Source organism: Melanotaenia boesemani, chromosome 15 (genome assembly GCF_017639745.1).
Source record: "Melanotaenia boesemani isolate fMelBoe1 chromosome 15, fMelBoe1.pri, whole genome shotgun sequence".
Lineage (NCBI taxonomy): Eukaryota > Metazoa > Chordata > Actinopteri > Atheriniformes > Melanotaeniidae > Melanotaenia > Melanotaenia boesemani.
In genome coordinates this window covers 9326405-9340483 of record NC_055696.1, presented here as the reverse complement: position 1 = coordinate 9340483, position 14079 = coordinate 9326405, and positions in this window count along the sequence as shown.

Genomic DNA, 14079 nt, shown 5'->3' with positions numbered 1-14079 from the left:
CTATGCCGCCTAGATCTCCATCTCCAATGAGCCCAACAATGGCTGTAGCTGTTCTCTGATGCGCAGAGACATCGTCGAGCAGTTTCCAGGAGATATCTGTGGCGGGTCCCTTGGTATGCCTCCCTCCTCTTCCTCCCCACACACTTCTCCTCTTCATCCAGCGAGCCTGGCCACTGCCACTGTCAGGGCCCTCTGACGGGAGATAAAAAAAGAGGCTGTTGTTGTCTCCTTGCAGGAGAGATGGACGCCTGCTTCTCTCCCTTTTTTTTCATTAGCTTCAGACTCACAGAAGGGAAGAGAATTGGCGGGGGGGTCAAAAGAAAGAAAGCTATACTACGTGCTGTGGCGTTCCACCACACCACCAACACCCCCCAACACCAGCCCCATCCACAGCACCCCCAGTAGAGAAAAAGAGAGAGGAGAAAAAGAGGGGGGTCGGGGCCATGTGATACGGAGAGCATGCGGGCACAGCTTCACCCCCAGGCAGAATGAACGGGGGCCTGCTGTGTCTCTCCTGCATGATTAATCTGGCTGAGGGGCAGGAGGATTGCCACAACCCTGCCTGCATTAACTCCCTACTCTCCAGGTCCACATTAACACACGCACACACACAAAGTCAGACCAGCAGTAAACCCGTGGTCACACACAGGTCGATGCAGTGTGTGCTTGTGTCTGTGTGTATTATAACTAGTAAAGAATGGTAACTGGCACCAAAATGGATTCCTATCGAGGTATCAGATCCTCAAAGTTTGACTTTAATCTTTTGCCAAGGGCAGCATTTCACTGTCATTTATGCACTGACACGACACTAATCCTTCTGCATGTCGCCAAACTGTGAGGATCTCCATGATGTGAGGTTGTTCAATAGTCTTGGTTTCTAGGTAGTTCTGGGTTTCTCTGACTCATCCTCTCATGTGACCTCTGTCTCCCAGGCAACATTGCGGATGTTTCCTAATGTCGGTCTTCTCTTTTGTGTAATTCATATGAGGCAGATGGTCCAGGAAATGTGGCTTACTCTTCAAAACTCTCCCAGACAACGAGTCTCTGGCATATGATGGTCAAATTTTCAAATATCCATGACAGCTTCTGAAGATTGCACAGCAGGCCTGTCACGTCATATCGACTCACAGTATTGCTCTCTGCTAATGTCAACATCATACAAGAAAATAACTTATACTGTAACTGTCTTCCCCAAAGTATAGAAGATTTAAGCAATGACTTGCAGTAAATCAAGAAGTGCTTTGAGGGATGGGTATAGTGTGAATCTAAAGACCAAGAAGCAAGAGGCAGGCAGAGGGTTAACATCCTGCAGTCCGCTCCACATTAACTGGAAAGGAATGAAGTGTCAAGCATGTTTTCACCACTGTGAGACGGTCAAAACCTCCTCCTCCTCCACCTCCCATCAAGCAGTCACCCCTCAAACCTTTTCCCCGACGTCACCCACATGCCTCCCACTCCCAACAACCTCCCACAGCCATGACCAAATTATTTTCCAGCCTCCCGAGATTTGCCTTGCCAGACAAAAATCTTCGCCGCAGTCCCTGATTCAGTGCACAATCACACTCAGCCTCCCTTGTCTCTCGTTGCCTTTATGCTTTCACCAAGAAAACAGCTCTTTTCCTCACTTTGTGTGGGTTTACTTCCCAGATGTAAACAGCTTTCAGAACAACAAGTCCACATCCTGTGTTTCTAGGTTCTTAATGTGAACATTGACTTGTTGATGCGGTGGATGGTTTTAAATGAATATATCTTTACAGGTATGGTACATACACAGGTGTTCTGATTTTAAGTGTTTGAATGAAAGTATTCAACAGAGACAAGGTGGAGAGGGAGGAAGCACAAGACAGGGCACTCAATGACTGAGAGAATACGTGAAAGGGGGAGTAGAATGAGAGTGAAGAGAGACGGAACGAGGGAGAGAGAAAATAAGCCCCACCAGTGAGCAGGCCACACAGCCCTGCCAAACTGCTTGAAAAAAAGCCCCCTCTGTTTTATTTATAGTGCGCTGTATCCATGGCAACCAGAGAGGTCAGGCAAGCTGGGCCTGCGCTTCACCCTGCTCTGGGGATTAGGATTTCACAGAGGTTCTCAGATGTGAGGAAGGTGGGCTAGAGCAGCTCGCTGCTCGCCAACGCAGCCCTCCTGCTTTTTGGTGATCAAGTCTGGGCCCTTTGAGGGAAGAGGTGGGGGGAGCAGCAGAGAGTCACGGGAATACTGTGGGAACGGCTGTTTGCGGTGATGGAGCTGGAAGCGGTAGACAAGCATAGAGGGGAAAAATACACACATGAAACAGTTTCATGTTACAGTTTTATATAAGTACCTCCTTTAACATTAAGTTTGTTAGTTGTGTTTTTCTTTTTTCTTTTTTTTTTTTTTTTTTTTTTTTTTTTTTTTTTTTGTTTTTTTAAGTCATTTTTAACCTTTATGCAAGTTAATGGGAAGCATGCCTGAACCAAGACACATAAAGTGTCATGCATTAAATGTGTCTGTCAAGGAGTTGTCATAACATATAAGTAAAAGCTAAAAAAGAAAAAAAAACATAATAAGGACAAAAATATTAATTAAACTCAAGTAACAACTGTTAATTTTGGATCTTTGTTTTCGTTCTGTTATGTCTCACTTTGCCAAGCCATTTCTGAGGGCTCGGGCTAATTTTCTCCCCCCTCTTTTGTAAAATATTTTGGGATTGTTGTTTTCATCCCAAGAAAGACTCTTTCCAAAACAGCTTAGTCAGTTGGAATGAAGCATTGTGGACAAAGATATAGGATGAGTGCTATAAGGAGTCAGAGAAGAGATAAGGAAAAAGCTGATTCCCCTTCAGGAAGTGCTTGGTGTGACTATTGTAGAGACCTCCAGATTCCTCATGGGGCAGAGGACCTATGTTGCTAAGAGCTGGTATTTGGGCTGGAGTTGCCATTTGTTGATGTTGTTGCCTGCCATGTTCTGATGTGCAGGAGAATAAGGATTTAATGAACTTTTAGCAAGCCTGTGCAAAAGGATACTGAGGGCCCGCCATAAAAATAAATAAATAAATAAATAAATAAATAAAAATCTGTGCTTCATAATTATCATCAGGTAATGACTTCCCCTGTCTCTAGAGGGCACCCTCAGCACCTGAGTCACAGAACCCCAGAATCCCCCCTTGCAATTGAGACCAATCCAGCTTCTGTGACAGCCAAGAATTGATGTCACCATTCCAAAATCATTGGAGCCTCCTGATACGTGGTCAGTTCATCCACCTTAGTGCAGCGTGTGGCTCATGAGGATGATGGAGGATGAGGAATTAAGGTGCAAAAAAGGCTGCATTGATGTCCTTTAAAAATTGGCTATTCACTTTGAGCCTGGTTGCTGGAGAGAAAGCAAACGAGGCATGACTGAAGTACAGTGAGTCAGGTTTATGGTTTATTTGATGAACAGTTTAAACCTCTGACTGTTTAAAGAGCTTAAAAATCAGGGATCAATAACTGGAATATACAAAAAGCAAAAAAAAAAAATTCTTACCTCAACTTCTGCATAAATATCTGCACAGAGATTATGCCATGCAGAATAGCTCATTTAATGAAAAAAAAAAAAAGATGACATTTCTGCAACTCCAACAACAATGGTCCTCCCACTTATTACCCCCCAAAAATATCTAATAGCTTCCACATTAGATCTTTCCTTTGCTTCAGCTTAGCATTTTTGCATACTTTAATGCATTCAACATACATAAAGCAACCAGCAACTTACACTGAAACAGCCTTTAGTTGAAACTGCATTTGAGCATTTAAAAAAAAGAGAAAAACCTAAAACATGGGAAAAAAAACACCAAATTGATGATTAGAGCTTCTGAGACTGAAAGAAATCTCTATTATCCCCCTATTTGTGTTTGAGCTTTACCATAGCCCTGCTTCACATAATAAGGCAGCAACATAATTACAACAGTGTCATGTTTACAAAGCTCCTATAAGGTGAGAGGTAATATTCATTTGTTTGTAGAGCATCAGACAGCTTGGAGCTAATCTATCCCAAACAAGTAGCAATGCAGATACAAAACAATGCTTAGAGCAGCAAGATGATTATGTACTATGGCTTCTAATGATATTTACACTTACACAGGCTCATTGGAATCAAATTGTATTGCACATTACTCCAAAGAGGTTTTCAGTGAAGTCAGTGTACTGGAGTTGGTAGTGAGACAAGTTCCTCAACCAGAGCAGCCAGGTTCAATCTCCTCCTAGGACTCACAGCCCACCTGGCCTCTTCAGAAAAAAACATTTTACTCTATAGTCATCTAAATTAATTCATCTGGTGATGTAGATTGAAACATAATTGATAAATTACCAGTAAAAGAAGAAGAAAGCAAAATAACAGAAAAACAACAGTTTAACTGAAATCAGTACAAAAACTCAGCAATAGCACTGAACAAATGCCCAAACTGTTTTCCTAACACACATCAGTGAAAACAATAGTTAAACTACACCTGGTTGTTTTAGCTTAGTGGAAACAAAGTCCTGTTTATCCCCCTTTTTACTCAGTGTTTCTAAGAAATACTGGACAGGTTGACAGTTCTATATGTAAATGCTCAGGCTTACAGGTAAATGAGCCATGGGTTTGGTCGTAGGGGCAACAAGGTGAAGCAGATCCAATTACTGAAATACACACAGGGACTTTTGTGCTCTGAGCCTTTCTGATAAGCAGACCTTTTAACATCTGCACCTAGAGAACACACACACCTCTGTAGAAGGAAGCAACCTGATACAGATACGGTCAGAAGTGACTGATTCTCCGCCATAAGCAAAAACCAACCCATCAACAGCTTTTTGATCACTTTTCATTTATTTATTTCTTCCCCAGTAAGCAACTATCATTTGCAAGTTTTTTTTAAATAGTTTTAGTATGTGTTTGATATTTTTAATAATTATAAATAATAAATAAAATAAGTAAAAAAAAAACAAATGTATGGACACAATTATTAGCATCCTTTTAATGCGATTAAATTAGCTCCTCAAACACACATGTTTACCTCGTTTCTTTTCACATGACTGGTATTACCCACTAAAGTAAGCATTGTCTGTTTGTTACCAGTTTTTTATTTATATATTTTTGGTTTTCTCTCAGAGGTTAAGAAATCAGAGTCTCCTAGCACTAGAAAGGCTATTATTTAAAAAAGGGAATCATTTAAAGGCTAAAACACATCAATACACTACAGGCGGTGTTGCTAATAGGAAACCCAGTGGTGTAGCTCTGTGAAGGTGGGTGTGCAAACAGGCAAGACATCTAAAAAGCTTCAGGCTGACCCGAAGCAGTCCTGAGTATTGGTTTTACTCATGCAGGACTGAAGATAAACACCAGAGAAGACAAAACTACTCGAAGAAACTCACAAAGAGGCAAGACTATTTTTTTTTTTCTTTTTTTTTTTTTTTGTTGTTGTTTATAGGCAATCATTCGGAGCTTATTTTACTGCCTATATTAAAACTTGGTGGAGGTTTTATCATGCTGTGTGGCTGCTGCCTTAGGTAGTGAAGGCCCTGACTGTATCAAAAAAAAATGATGAAATCTAAAATTTAACAAAGCATTTTAGACAAAATGTGTCAAAAAACTGGGTCTGTAGTGAAGATTTTGTTCCCTGCTGAAAGTGGGACAACAACCTGGTGCACACATTCAATAACACAGAAACTGTGGCTGAGAAGGGAAGATGGAGCTGTTTCTGAAGATTTTTCAGCCAAATTAGCAACTGGTTCTGATCATATAGTTGGGTGCTGCAAATTCTGACAAGCTAAAGCTGAATCATTTGCATTTATTCCTAATGATACTTTGGATTCTGTGGCAATTATTTGGGATGTCTGTGTTTCTGACTGTATTCTGGACTGTATTTAGATATTTATTACATATTTATCTGACTTTATTTCCAGCCAAAGAATTCAATCAAGCATCCAGAATTTTTGCCTAATTACTTCACTGACCTAAAAAATAAGGAAAATAAGTAATTTACAGATTACTTGGTCACAGTTTTATGTCAAATCAATCATCCTGTCGCTGCACAGCTTTGAGTGAAATGTTCCATTTTTCTGTTGTGGTCTTGGCCACATTTTTATCTTTGCATTTCAAAAACTGCATTGTCCATCTCTCTCTCACACTGGTACCATCCAACCAGTCTGTTGATGTCTCTCTCTGTTTAGCTCATTTTTCTTTTTCCTCTCCCAGCACAGGGTGACTTGGGACTTGTGTTGGTCTGCGGTGATGGGCTGCAGCCAGCACTGTGAGGGACATAACTCAGTTCTCCTCTGGTTCTGGTGCTGGCTGACCAGCAGTCTCTTGCGGCTCAAGCCCAACTCCAGGACAGGCAGTAGTGGAACAGACAAAGGACTTCATTCTTTACAGGGGAGGTGGGGTGGTGGTGGTAGGATGAAGGGAGCGTTAGGAGATGAGGAAAGCAAGAGAGGAAGAGAGCTGGCAAGCCCAGCGCGAGGGGTCTTATCCTCCCGGCTCAAACACATGCCACCAGCTGCTGCCCCCTTCCTGTGCTTTCATTAAAAAGCCTCCCTGTGCTTCACTGGGTAATCCACATGCTTTACTGGAAAAGTGTGAGGTAAATACAGTATGTCTGCCCATTTCGCTGCCTCTAACTCTTCTGTTTTGCCATCTTTCTCCCTTCTATTCTCCTTTTTTCTCTCTTTCTATGATGTGCTCTGCTGGCCAGTGGAGAGCAGACCATTCTCTGCATGTGTGAGTGAGAGTGTGTATATGTGCGTATGTGTGTGTGTGTGTATATACCTGCATGTGCACCCACAGAGTCTGTCAGACTCTCAGCATTTCCAGCACTCAGCCCAGAGCCAAGGCAAGCATTGCCAGAGGGAGTGCCTGCAATGTAGGGCGCCCAGTGAGCTGGACGCAGGTAGAATATCAACGCCACACGGCAGACACTCCTCCCAGCAGCCCACCTGCTGACTTACGTGATCCAAATTTGAGGAGGAGGGGTTGTTTAGTTGGAGAGAAGGTAGTGGGGGGAGGTTGGACAGCAGGAAATTGCCAGGTAGTTTCCAGACCCACTTCCCTGCGTTGCGCCCAATTAATCAAGGCTACATCTGTGTTGGATGGACCTCTACCCCAAAGGGGGGGGGGGGGGGGGGGGGGGGGGGGGGGGGGGGGGGGGCAGAGACGCTCGTGTTTGTGTCTGCTTATATGCACACACATTTCATGTCTCTGTGCATTTGTGTGTGTGAATGTGTGCACGCTACCTGTGAAAGTGAAGGGGATTTTGTGAGGGTTTGCCAGCAGAGACGAAACAGACAACCTTTTCTGGACCACTTTGGTCCTCCATGTCCATATTATTCCTCTGGTTTCAGTGTCAGCTACATGCCTGACCTCCTCTTCCCCTGATGCATCTACACACATAAACAAACGCACACCCATCCATACGTACACACACACACACACACACACACAAACTCCTCTCTACTATACTGGACCTCACTAGGAAAAGGATCATTTTTCAGCACCTGTGTAGCTTTGTGGCTTTATGTTTACCTCGTGAACATTCTGGCACACCTGGACCTGAGCTTCCCCTCCTTCTTTCATCTCTCCTCTTTAGTTTTTTTTTTTTTTTTTTTTTTTGTTATTTCTTCTCCCGTGTTTTGGCTGTTATGTCTCAAAACTCTTTCCAGTTCTATTCATATGACTAACAAATAGAACAATATGGACCAATCGGTGTATAAATTTCTAGAAAAAACAGAAGCTGTTTTCTGGTGCTCCATGTTTTCTCAGTCTACTTGGATTCACACATGATCTTATTCCAAGTTTATTTTAATTATTGGTAAAACAGGCCAAGCCACTCTGTCCTGACATCTTGAATAGTAAAATATTAATTTAGTTTAAAGCATTAGAAAGGTTTGAAAAGACTGAACTGTGATAGTTTAACAAGATGGATATATGAGCTCATGCCACTGCAGGTTGTTTATAGTTGTTAAAAATCTTACAACCTTCATGTCTATAAGTGTACTGCATTTAAACATAGTTTTTTAGAAGATAATGTCTTCAGTTTTGGTTATTTAGTGATCAAAATACTTTCTTAAATCTCTAGCATAAACATTTTACCCTTTTTTAAGTAAAAATATGGTGACATCTCCCACCTTGCCTTCATGTGTATTAATTCAATTGTGTGTGTGTAACTAACTATGGTGTGTGGAGGCCTGGCATAGTGTGGTGCAGTGCAGAGTGGAGAGGAGAGACAGCTGCCCTGACAGATGCCGGGAGGCAGGACCCCACTGGGAAGCAGAGGGAGGGAGCTGGCACTGTCTCACCCCAGCGGAAACACCACAGGCTGCAGAGGAAATGGGCAGGGGGACAAACCAGGGGCTCAGTGTGTGTGTATGTGTGTGTGTGTGTGTGTTGCTGTGTATCTGATCTACTTTAAGAGGACCTTGGCAGTTGGTCATATATGTATATGTTTACCTCTGATGCACCAGTACATACATCCAACCAATCAGGCAGGCCGCACACTTCAAGCTGTGGACATTTTAGGCCAACTGTTTTTAATCAGTAAAAAAAGAATAAAACAAAACATTTGTTTACTCATAGACATACACAGACAATGAATAACCCATTTATAATTGAATGGGCCTAAAAATGTGGAATTCCTGTTTTGCTTAATAACGCTTCTTTCTTAAGACAACATGAAGTATGTGTTCACTCAGGAATTTAAGGTGGGAAACAAAAGCTTAAGCATTCATCAGTTTCCAACAGGTGGAGTTTCCCCTTCAACCTGAAATGATTCCCCACACACAAATATGAACATATTCACTGAGTGCACACAGTGGATTGACGGGCTTTTACAAGGGATAATGAGTATATAGCTGTTCACTTTAATGCGACATTTTGTGTAACAGAAACAGTTTCTCTTCTAAAGTTATTATAGCATTAAAGACATTTTCAATCTACTGTAGCTAGAAAGATAAAGAAAGCAAACTGTATAGTTTTCCTTATACATTCACTGACTTGTAAAACTTTGACTCTCCTATTCTCTTTCAGTGTGCGGGAAAAGCATATAAATTGCATGAGAAGTTACAGGAAAGCAACAATCACAGCCACCGATTCCCAAATATTATAAATGTAAGATAATATGAACAAGACTTAATGTATTTTAGGTAAAGACAACTTTTAAATGCCAGCACTTAAACAACTAACACTGTATTCCTATACATACATGATATATAAATCAATTCACCCGTAAATACAGTAAACATTCTTTCCATTTCCCCCAGAACCAGACATCTGTTTTAGTTCCTGCTGGTTTGATTAAAAAAAAAAAAAACGTAAACTGTTGCTTATTAAATACTATGTTGGCTTTTTATTCTGGATTTGTTTCCAAACTTGTAAGCTGAGGTAGACAAGCTTCCTTTAATTGACAGTGACTCTTTCTACAGCAGAAATTTTCAATGGATTTAATATAAACTGAGTGTTTCAGCTGATTTGAGGCTTTCTGGGAGTTTGTTCCAGACATGTGGAGCATAGAAGCTGAATGCAGCTTCTCCATGTCTGGTTCTGACTCTGGGAACTGATAAGAAACTAGATCCAGATGACCTAAGGGTTCTGGTAGGTTCATACTGGGTCAAAAAGGTCGCTGATGTGTTTTGGTCCTAAACCATTCAGAGCTTTATAGACCAGCAGCAGAACTTTAAAGTCTATTCTCTGGCGAACAGGCAGCCAGTGTAAAGACCTCAGAGCTGGGCTGATGTGGTCCACTTTCTTGATCTTAGTAAGGACTCGAGTTCTGAATAAGTTGCAGGTGTTTAATTGATTTTTTAAGGTAGAACATGTAAAAACACTGTTACAATAATCAAGCCAATGAAAGCATGGACTAGTTCTTCCAGGTCTCAGGGTTTGTGTTGACAGTAGCGAATAGGGCTCGAGCATTATGACATTTCTTGCTAATAATGTCAAAGAAAAAGGACTTCCTTATCTTCCTCAGTTGTAAATTATAAGAATGAAGTTTCTCTTTATACATGTCATAATGAACCTGTAGATTTATTTTTCTCCTTCTCCACCCGGCTTTCTGACTTTCTTTTTTTCATTTTTCACCAGTGTGGAAGTTCTCCATGGAGACTTTTTTTTCTTCCACAGACAACCTTCACCTTCATAGGAGCAATAGCATCCATAATATTTGACATGTTAGTATTAAAACTAGAGACAAGCTCATTGACAGAACCCCCTTAACAGGTGTTAAAGAGAAGGAGTGGTTTAACATCCCACTCGTGTTTTCAGTTATACACCGTTTAGAGATCCTCCACAGATCACAAATGCAGAGGTTAGGCTTTGAGAATGGTCAGTAATCATATAGGATCAGTATCTTTACAAAATTAGAATACTTATGAAATCTGTTGTTACATTTTAACATCTGAAGGTTAACAGCTTAGTTAAATTATCATAAAAAAGTATTCTAGATAATAATCTTCACAGTTCTCATCCCCAAATAAAACGGCATCATATTTTCAGTTGGATAATTTGGTATTTGAACAAGCTACATGCCTGATATTTAATACAATTTTACAGTAGATATAGTTAAATTTATATCTGCCCGTCTGCAGTGTCTATGAAGGGAAACACAAAAATGCAAAACGTTCCATGTGTGCTTCAGTTTATAAAAGTCCCTGTTTTGTGGCCGTAAAAGCTACAGATACCATGATGCATTCAAATGGACTGAAATGTTTGGTTTGCAATTTATTGCACACCTAAAATATCAGTCATGCCTTTATATAGTTTTACTGTATATATTATTACTTTATATATTTTTATATTTTATATATATAAATTTCTTTTTTTATAAATATATCGACTATGCATTGTACAAATCTGTTCTAAACTACTTTAAAACTACATACTTGTCTTTAGTTTCAATAATATTATTAATATTGGCAAAACAGATTCAACCTATAGTTTCTTCAAGTAAACAAGGCATTGTATGATCAGAAAATGAAAGTTTTAACTATGAATTCTTTTATAATTCATTTATTGCCACTTTCTGAGTTGATAAATCTAGCTATGTAATATACAATTTATCTAATAAAAATAAAACCTTTGCACTTCCTAATTAATCAGCAGCAGAATTAGTCATTTTAAGAAGTAGCGCTGTATGTGTTCAGCACATGTATTGTCCCTGGTGAGTTGTCAGTTGTGGCTTTTGTCATGTGAATGCTGAATCTAACTTTTAATATATCTTTTTCTTAAAATTATTGTTATGTTTTATTTGATGCACAGTTTTAAGAAACCCTAAACAGAGGGCATATAAGTGAGGTTAACATTCATGCATAACATTCATTATATGGCATCTTAACAAGAGGGTGTTGATGTATAGTGGTTAATACTCTGGGTTGTGACCTCAGCAAACCTCAGTTCAGCTCCAGGTCATGGCAAACCCAGTCCAGTTTTAATTATTTAAGTTGCTACTTAATGTACTCCAGCTTCATTTAACATGAACTGAATGTGAACAAGTCAGGCATATTTTCCTCCATGAACCCACTTATTTTCCAACATAGTGCGATTTAGCTGCCAATATAGTTAAGGACAGTTTGGTAGGGACATGGTCAAAATGAAACAGCTCACTTAAATAAAATAAAATTTAAACAAAAATATCATTCTAGGAAATAATGCATGAAACCAGATGTACAGTAGGTATCCAGAACAAGTAAAAAAAAAAAAAAAAAAAAAATCAAAGGAAGCTATTTTCTACTCAACATGCTTACAAGCTTACATGTGCAGGTGCAGGGCACACCATATGAATTTGAAAACACCTCTATTATGTAATACATTCAGAAAATTAAAACCAAGTAGATATTTATCTTTTCAAAATGTATAGCATGCTGAAAAAGAAGAAAAAACAGATTATAGAATGTTAATCAGATTTTTATATGCAGATATATTGGATGAGGTTAATTTGCATTATTCAGTCCAAGTAAAATAGTTAAATTTTTTAATTTGAATTACTGTTTGTTTATCTAGACACAAATCAACAGCAGTATAATATTGTACAGTCACTGCAATGCATCACAGCTGATCTGGTAAAATATGCTTTTGAGCAGGATGCAAGATGACATAGCATAGCGTGTAGCAACAATAGGTGTCACCACAGCCAAGTGACTTTAATGGCGCCAAGACTCATAAAGATGTTCAAACACGATCTAAAGGAGCAGATAGATTATAATGATTTTCTGGGCACAAAGCAGTGTGTGGCCTTTCTGGTCTGCAGAGGCAGTGGTGTGGTTTTTGTCATCAAATATATATATAAAAGAAAAAAAATTAAAGTGCAAAGAACTGACACAACCCTATATTATTTGTATACGTTTATGTTTATTTTCTTTCTTTTTGTTTTTCTCTTTTCTTTTTATAAACTAATGTAAATTGATGCAGCTGTTTGGGTGTGATTGTTTATGAGAGGGATGTATTTCTGGATGTGCAAGCACTCTTCAGTGGGTGTGTAAAGGATGTTGGAAATTGGGTTTGCATGCAGTGTGCAGAAAACTAATGCAGCTGCAGGACCACACAGTGTGAAGTGTTGCCATGGTGAGCCTGAACATCGGGACCAGAAAAAGACCATCCTCGCAGTCCCTATGGTCACTGCCGCTGGATTGGCTGGTAATGCGAGTACCTGTGAAAACATGTGGTATTGTACCACTGTGAAAAAGTACAAAAAAAAAAAAAGAAAAAAAATAATAACGATTAAACTCATACAACAAAGTAATAGTTGCAGTGGTAATGAATAGATGTGTTGGCTACTTGAATCCGTGCTCCATTCTTTCCCCTTTTCTTCAGAAACAGCAGCTGACAGAGTCAGACATCCTCTGAGATCATGTCCGCTGGGACCAGTGCTGCAGAGGCAGAGCCCGCAGAGAGGCACAGTGACAATGTCCAAGTACAATGTGTCTGCTAAAGTCATCCATGTGTGACGAGCTAAGGAAGGGGGATATTATGAGGTGTTTGTTACTCAGAAGGGCATTGAAGAAGGCAGAGTGCTGCACAAATATGTGGAATTCCTTGACAATTTGGTTAATCTTCTCAGAAATAGGCACATTTGTATCCCTGTAGAAACTAAGAGGAGAAGAATGATTCTACTGATGTCTTTGTATGTTAAAGCAAGAAGTCTTTTATCAGTACCAAGCAAAACGATTGGAAACAATGCCAAGCCTAGCTCTGTGGACAGGTAACAGATTTATCTGCCAACACTTCTATAGCCCACTCAGTAACCTGTTATAGTTGGTTTATTAAATTTGAAAATCACATGATTTTATAACATTTTGACTATGCCAACTGTTTATTCTTCACAATAACACTTAATGTGAAACGAAACTGTCTGGATGCTCGTTTTTGTTTTATGAATATCTTTGGAGGTAAAAGAAAATGTATAATTATCAAAATGTTAAATGATTAAAGAGCCAGTGAGTAATGATTAGGTTGATCATTTGGCAGAAATGAATAAGAAAATTCATACCTGTGTTTGCATAAGTGTATCACATGGAAATTAAAATAATTGTGGATGTTTTTGTACATTAGGATAAACTATGTATGCCTCCAGGCAGCATGAATCCTCCACTGGGCAGTCAACCATGTTTATACAGAAGCCTGGAATGACTTAATCAACATTTGTATTGGACTGTATTTCAGTAGACAGTTCAATGTGTTCTATGAACTTTGAAAGGAAGGCTGAAGTGATAAACATCACTAAATTCTGCATAAACTTCAAGATACAAGTTATTTTTTAAGCTATAATGATAAAAGTTTACGCATTATTCCAAATTATTCTGCATATGCTTCAAATAATTATGCATTACATTTGAAAAGACATGAAAAGAACCATGATGTACATGAGAACCATGATGTACATGAGAAGATGTGTCTGTCTGACATCTATTATAAACCAATAAAAACTGTGGATGGATCATTGAATGCATCCAGTTCACTGTATATGAAGAGTGAATGCTAGAGTGGAGAGGATTTTGGGGTGATTTCTGCTTTTTTTTAAAAAACATAAGCTCATTTGTGTCAAAATATAAAAGTTTTATTTAAACTTTGAATGATATTACTAGGTGAAAGCAGGCTTGAGCTGTA